The following is a 7549-nucleotide window of genomic DNA, read 5'->3' as shown; positions in this document are numbered from 1 at the left end:
TGGCCACCGGGGCCCCCTGCTGGCTTATGGTCAGCTTGTCGCCCCCCACGACCCCCAGGTCCCTCTGGGCAGAGCTGCTTCCCAGCAGGTCAGCCCCCAACCTGTCCTGGTGCATGGGGTTTGATCTCCCCAGGGGCAGCACCCAACACTTGCCCTTGTTGAACTCCATCAGGTTCCTCTCCGCCCAACTCTCCAGCCTGTCCAGGTCCCACTGAATGGCAGTGCAGCCTTCCAGCATATCAGCCACTCCTCCCAGTTTTGTGTCATCAAATCTTTTTCTCTTATTCTCTGAAGAGAACATTTCCATATTGGCATTTTTCTACTGAAACTTTTTGTATTCGAAGCCACCCTTTATTTTGAAATTTGCCTGCATTTTAATCACAAAACAAATGCTATTGGAACAAGCCAACAAAAAAATCAACAGCTCTAGTCATGAGCACATGTTCCACATTTTGGGTGTTGTCCTGCTGCAGAATAGAATCACCTTTGCAACTGTACCCTGCTCTCCTCCAGAATCTTACCTTGTGTCCCGGGCCAGTAGTCCTTGCTAAGGTGGAAGTTTTTGGCATTGCAATTTACCTTCCCCTCCAGCTTTTGGCTCATCCCTAGGGTATATCTGATGGGCGCTAATCCACCCTAATTAGCCTACTGGGAAAACAACAGATAGCTTGCAAGCCTTGAAAGGCTTGTTCAGGAAAGTCGACAACTCTGGCAAAGAGCTTACTATGTCTCCAATCAAGACAAAAGGAGAGATTGGATCACCATAATGAACTCTAATTTTGTATTGCTCTAGAAGGACAAAACAAGGGTGAATTAAGGCTCTGAAATCTTTTAGCACAAGAGCAAATGAAAGCTTTAAATTATGCATTTTTTTCTGTCAACTGAATAAGCACGACTTTATAAGCATGATTTAATCCAAAAAACAGATGCACTCTTCCCTTAAGACAGAAATCTAAGCCAACTGGCTTGCATAAGCGTTTTCTGTGCGTGATTATTGGACGTGGCAGGTTGAAAGAACCAAGAAGCAGGATTTTGAGCCATGGCAGGAGATGCAAAGAACAGAGGTCCAAATCTTCACAGGAAATAAAAGCAGGCAAGAGAGAGAATAGTGGGCGAAGATATTCAGCAGTGTTTAATCGCCGAGTTCAGGAATCGGGCTACGAATGCTGCGATGACATGTACAAGTGGCGGCCCTCGTCGTGCGATTTTGCCGTGCAAGCAGCACTGCAAGGTATCGTGCATCATCCACAGACGTGGTTACAATTTTTACCTAGTAATAATTCCATTGCAATTAATAGAAGTTCCCACTGCATAAGACAGCAAACTGGTGAGGAATTTGAAGGGCAGACAGTAGTTTCACTATCTTCCATTAAAGCCTCGCTTTACGTTGAGCAAGCTGCATTCATCGTGTTGCCTCTCTCTGTTTCTTCTTCTTTCTGATTATCAATAAACTGAACTAACAGATTTGCACTCCAGCAGATCTCTCTCTGTTCTGTTTTGTGCGCTGCACCTCCTGCCTTTCCAAGGCAGACCACAGACAGAAGTAGGAGCCCATTACGCTTTTACTTATCTTTGGGTTTAGTAACAGAATGGATGCCATTCTGCGCGTGTTGCTGTAACCACGTCTCCAGCTTATTAACAACTAATTACAGAATAGCCTGGATATAGTCAAAACCCATTAAGTTAGATTTGATGCTAATATATTAGTGTATGCAAAATTTACTGCTGATTGAACTTCTCAATGTGTAAATGGCCTAAACAAACCACACTTATCTATTGCCCTCGTAACTATCAAATTTTCAGCTGTGGCTCAGTAGAGGGGTTTTTCACACGCTCATTTTCTCATTGATGAGAAGTTATTTTTTACAGTATTTACCAATTAAAGGATAAAATTATAGCAGCAATAATATCACCAGGAAATGCAAAGGGACAAAAAGAGAGAAAAAAATAAAATAAAAAAAAAAGTAGCATGAGCAGAAATCATTGCCCTATTTTGAATCCTTAAATTGGTGCCCGCAGTGGCTGTGGTATATAGACACTGATTTTTCTTTAAAAATTCGGTACTAAACAATATTCTTCTCTCTGCCGGTTGGAGAGTTAGCGGCAAACCCCCTACCGATATCGATGGTGTGGGACCAAACTAAGAGCTCCCAGCTGCTTAAGCCCCATTTGAAAACAGCCCTAATTTGCCACCTCTCTTCACACAGAGAGATCTCCCAGCTCTTCCAGCTGAACTGACGGGGAGGTTATGCATATAGGCATATTATCAAGCCTATATATATACATATTATTTTTTACCATACTGAACAGCAATGATTGGTTGTATCTCACCATTTAACAGTCCATTATAAAATAAAACAATCAATTTGCCTATTTATCAAGAAAATATTTGGATCTTGAAAGAAACTGAGTCAGAATGGGATTTAAATGAATGAATCTGCCTGCAGGAAAAATAAATCAGTTGAGATTTTACTTTTAATTTGAATTTCAGTTATCTTAAACCTCAGCATAATGCTGAATGGTAATGAAGAAAGGGTAACACCCATGGCTAATTTTGGATTTGTGAACACATAAAATTGGTAGCTTGAGAAGGTACAGCAGCCAAATTCTGGCCTACACTCCCATCTACACAGAAATCACTGATTCAGAGGGAACAGCAACATTTCTCCCTTCAGATTTCTTTTAAATAGTGTTATTTTTCAGTTTTGATATTTCCATGACACTTAATTTTGTCCGGATGTTTCCAGCTGCTCTTGAGAACTTTGTGAAGTTTGTGATTTTGGTGCTTGGTTAAAAAACTAAACACATGTTGGTGCTTTCCTTCCACTCGCTCCCACGTCCCTTGCACCCAGTGGAAAGGAGAGAAGCCTGAGGAGCAGCAGATGAAGCAGGACCACAAAAAAACAGGAGAGTGAAAGCGGGCTGCTGCCAGCTCCCCACCAACGCTCCCTGAATGAGAACTACAGCCTGTAATCCCATATACGTGCACATGCATATGGATGCCTGTAGTGCCACTGGTGAAAAGAAATGTTTGTCTCACTCATGTGAAAAGACATCAGCTGCTCTTGGCTTCAAAGTCAAGTTGTCTGTTTTTAGCCATTCTTCTGTCAGAGACACCTGATGGTTCTGGATGGAATCCCACACTGATAGATCAGTAGCGTTTAGCTAACTTTCCTGTTGACCAGGTGGAGTTAAGGAAAACATTTAAAGTCGTAATCAATGGTTTTAAAAGTTCTGTTAAAGCCTCTCTTTTTCCCTTTCTTAAGGAAGATACTGATATGCTGAGAGCTGTTAAGAGAGAATGGAAAAGCTCAAATCCAAGTTGTAGGACAGAGTAGATGGGCTAGATGCTGTGCACAGAATAAGGTCTCTTTAATCCTGGCTGGATATTTACAGGTAATCAAATAAATAAGAGACATGTTAACATAAATACTAACTTAACTTTAAAAAGAAAACCAGGTGTTAGGGTTTTTTTCTCCATTCCAAAACAGAACTTTGAGTAATCGTCAGCTTTTGTGAATCACCAAAGAAATTTAACTATCTCCAAAGATCTTCCAGTTATGACGTGCCACACAGTGATATATCCAAGATTAAACCGTAGGCTGTCACTTTCCCCCCCATTTTCATATTGTACAACTCAAAAGCTGTAACAAGCACTTTTAAAGGCAGACATGTTTCTCAGAACCAGTGACTAAACTCCAAGTTTTTCACTAGCTACAAGTCTAAAACCAGAAACTCAGTTGAACAAAATCAAGTTAAGGACAATTTTATTCCCTATTTTCTTCTTGCTCCAAACCATACAACCACAATCAACTGCTTGATTTGTTTTAAAATGATGATTATTAACGTTACCAGTTCATTAACTTTCTCCAAGTTTGGATGCGTACTCTGAGATGATGCTATGTAGCTTTTTTGCAGTTTAATATATTGACACATCCCTTAAGAACCTTTTTCTTACAGGGATGCTGACCTACAGAGGAAAAAGGAGTTGGGGTTTCTTCTTAAAACTTGGAACGTGGTGAGCAGAAAAGGAAACTCTAATTTGATAATATTATTTGCTAGTCTTAAGCAAGCCATTTCATACATTATTGAAGAGGTCCAAAAGAAATTACAGAAACTTGACCATTTTAGCTATTTAAAACTCAACTAAATAAAACATGAGAAATTCACTATATGGAAAAAGTGTGCAAGAGGTAATAGCGAAAGAGCCAGATGTCTTTGTAGGGCTTTTCAGTCTTCAACTTTAGCATCAGTATGATAAAGAGCAACATAAAAACCAGCCACTGCTACGGCCAAGCAAGCATACATACACTTTCAGCACAGCCAAGATATGACATTTTTAGGAACATGGAGTCCATCCATTTTGTTCTTGTGTTTGTACATTTCTGTAAGTATCGCCAGGTTTTTGCAAGGCAGAACACAAAGAGAAAGACCAGGAGGCTGGATATGCTGAGTGTAGTCTAGCAGGATATATTGGACTATTGGTTTCCCTCCAGATGTTTTTCAATGGAACCAGTGTTTCAATGGCCAAGTTTTACCGAGCTCCATGATGTCAAACATAAGGTCCTCTACCACATGACTCAAGAAATTAAGGATAAAAGCACTGTCTTAAGTGTGATTGTAAATCTGGACAAATTCCTAGCGGTAAATTCCTGTTGCAGAATGTATATATTGACAAAAGACACACTGGGGAGGCTGAATGAAGATAAGCAAAGCATTACAAATAAAAAAAAAAAAAAAAATCAGGAATGTGTATTAAAAAGAAAAAAGATTGTAACAATTATTACTATTAGGAAGCTTTCCACAGGCACTTAAAACTTCCATTTAAATCAATAGACCAGTGTAGGTACACAGTTCTGCTGGCAAATCTTATGAATTACTTTCATGGCCAAATTCAGGGGCCTGACTTTTTACGTTATTTTTTGATATTAAGATCTCTATGATTGTCCTGTTGTGGTAACCAACAAACTACTGAAACACATAAAAATCTTGTGCCCCCCCCAGAAAGAGAGATAAACTGCTTGGTGTCCCGGTCTCCTCCCCTCTTTTAAATAGAAAACAAGGATTCTTACATGATCAGATTTCACACAGAATCTGTCCTCAGACAGAAACTAAAAAGACCAGAAAGTTGAAACAGACACTCAGACTTTTCCTCTGCAACACGATGAAAGGCAGTGGATGGAAGGAAGGAAATAATTCCTGTCCTATTGGTTACTATTTATATATCGCTCAGTGAAGAACTTGTCATACTTGACATAAGTTGTCACTGTATCAGACAGTGATAGTAACTGAAATACCGGCTGCCAATTCGTGAGTCAACCATGTATTTTGTCTCTAGAGGTTACAGAGCACATAAAAAAAAAAAACAAAACAACAAAAAAAAAACACTAAACCCAAACCCTACCAAACAAGCAACAAAAGATCCCATACCCAGCTGGAAATTTTATGCCAAATTAGCTTCCCAGAACAATATTGCAAAAATAATTTCCATTAGAAAATCCCCCTCCTTGGCTTCTCCGCACCTCAAAAAACATTTATATCAGGAAAGAAAAAATGGAATGGCAGGTGTATCCGTGAAAAAAAGCTTTACTTTTCTCTCGTATTCAAAACAGGAACATTCTAACAGCCATTGCCAACCCTGCGTATCAGATATCTGTTTCTTTCTATCATAGAACAGAGTGAAACAGTAAGAAGGAATTGGTGGAGTGTAGCTTTTTCGGAAGAAATTTCTTGCCAGTTTTACAAATGCTAAGGTTCAAGAAATTAGCTTTGTTTCAGTTCTCCAGGAAAAAGTTTTCTGTAGACTTCCTGATGAGCTCCTATCGCTCTTGTATCACACTCGGGCAACCTCAGCTGAAGGCCTTGCCACTGTTCCATCTGTGATTCTAAACCATAGCATTGTATGATTTCACAACTGTCTCTCATTATCTTCTACCACATAAAATCCTTGGGATGAATGTGCCATACTTACTTAATTCCGTATTTTTTCCAGTTATGGAGAAATAGAGAACATCTACATACCAGGTTAAGATTGCTTGGAATGTTTGAGAAGAAAGAGGATGCACGTCTATAAATCATTTGAAAATGGACATGCACAGATGGTTTTAATTGACATAAGGACATGCTTCATAACAGAATATAACAAAAAAAAATCCAGTGACTTTAATTTGGTTTACTGATTAACTCTCCTGCACAATCTCTGCATGCAACCAATGTTGGCACTTAGTGTTTCAAGCACCCTGCTGACAAATTATCCAGAATTACAAGTGGCTCACACCTTCATGTCATGTCAATATTTTCAAGGCAGAACCTACAAAAAAAAAAAAGTTTTATAGAGAATTTGCTTACTAGAGTGCTACCTAATTTCAAAGTTACACCCAGAATCTTAAAAATGCTCCAGACAGTATATTGCTCTAGGTAATACACTACTACTAAGTGAGACTTGTAGCTCTGCTTAATGTTAAAGCAGCTCAGTACTTCCTACAATAGTGTTGTTTCTCACATGACTCTGCCAAATGTGACTTTTGGGCTGACGATTCCCAAAGCACGGGGTCTGCTTCACAAGACTTCTTCTGGAAGCTTCAGCCAAAAACATTTACCTGTTTCTAAGGAACAGACTGGGGAAAACACAGGATTTTTGCTCCTGCTGAAAAAATAAAATGCAAATAATCTTCCCTTATTAATTTGGTTGTGAAACAAAGCCTGGGATTAGGCAGGGAAGTTGTTCTGTGTCAAGGATAGTCTTTCAACTACACCTGTAAAAATCTGCCTATACTTGGCCCACCCAGACTCCTATCAAGGAAAAAAAGACTATTTAAGCACGCCCAGCACGAACTGGAAGTTGAAATTGAATTGCAAATTTCCCTGAAGATTCCTCCTATTCTCAGGTCACTGTAACGAGCAGCTGAGCAAAACATTTCCTGCAATTAAAGTATAAGAAGAGAACTTATAATGACACTTTTTATCCTCCGTGACACTTTGGCTTAAATCTGAAGGAGGGAAGCAGTGACTGGATCCAGAGTCTAGAAGTGTGAGGATGGAGACCAGCTAGAGACTGAGAAGCAAAGGAATTTTGTAAGAGGAATCAGGAGTGCAACTGGGCCTGCTTGGCCAAATACCAAGAATGGAAACAAATACAGCAGGTGGGGGAAATTGCCCAGTGGAAACATGTGGGAGCAGAGAAGGGAAGGCAACAAAATGTCGATACACCCCTTCAGGGGCAAGAACAGAGCTCCAGACTGCCAAATCTGTTTGTCATTAGGAGCAAATTTATCACTTAACTTACTTCATGACATGTGGAGACATCTTCAGAATAGAAGGAGCATAAACAACAAGGTTGTATAAGACATCTACCTCCCAGACAACAGGAATTAGGCATGGTAAGTTAGTGCCTACTGGCAAAGTTGGGCTCAGGCTACTTGAATATATGAAAATTCTGCAGCAAAGATAGCAAGAGAATTAAATTTATCCAGGCAATGCACAAACCACGTGAGACCAATACTGCCTTTAACCCAACAACTTGTCTCCTCCTGTAGCCGTGAGCAGATAT

This window comes from Egretta garzetta, unplaced genomic scaffold (genome assembly GCF_000687185.1).
Source record: "Egretta garzetta isolate BGI_Z169 unplaced genomic scaffold, ASM68718v1 scaffold467, whole genome shotgun sequence".
NCBI classification, from domain to species: Eukaryota; Metazoa; Chordata; class Aves; order Pelecaniformes; family Ardeidae; genus Egretta; species Egretta garzetta.
Note: the sequence above shows the minus strand (reverse complement) of the source record.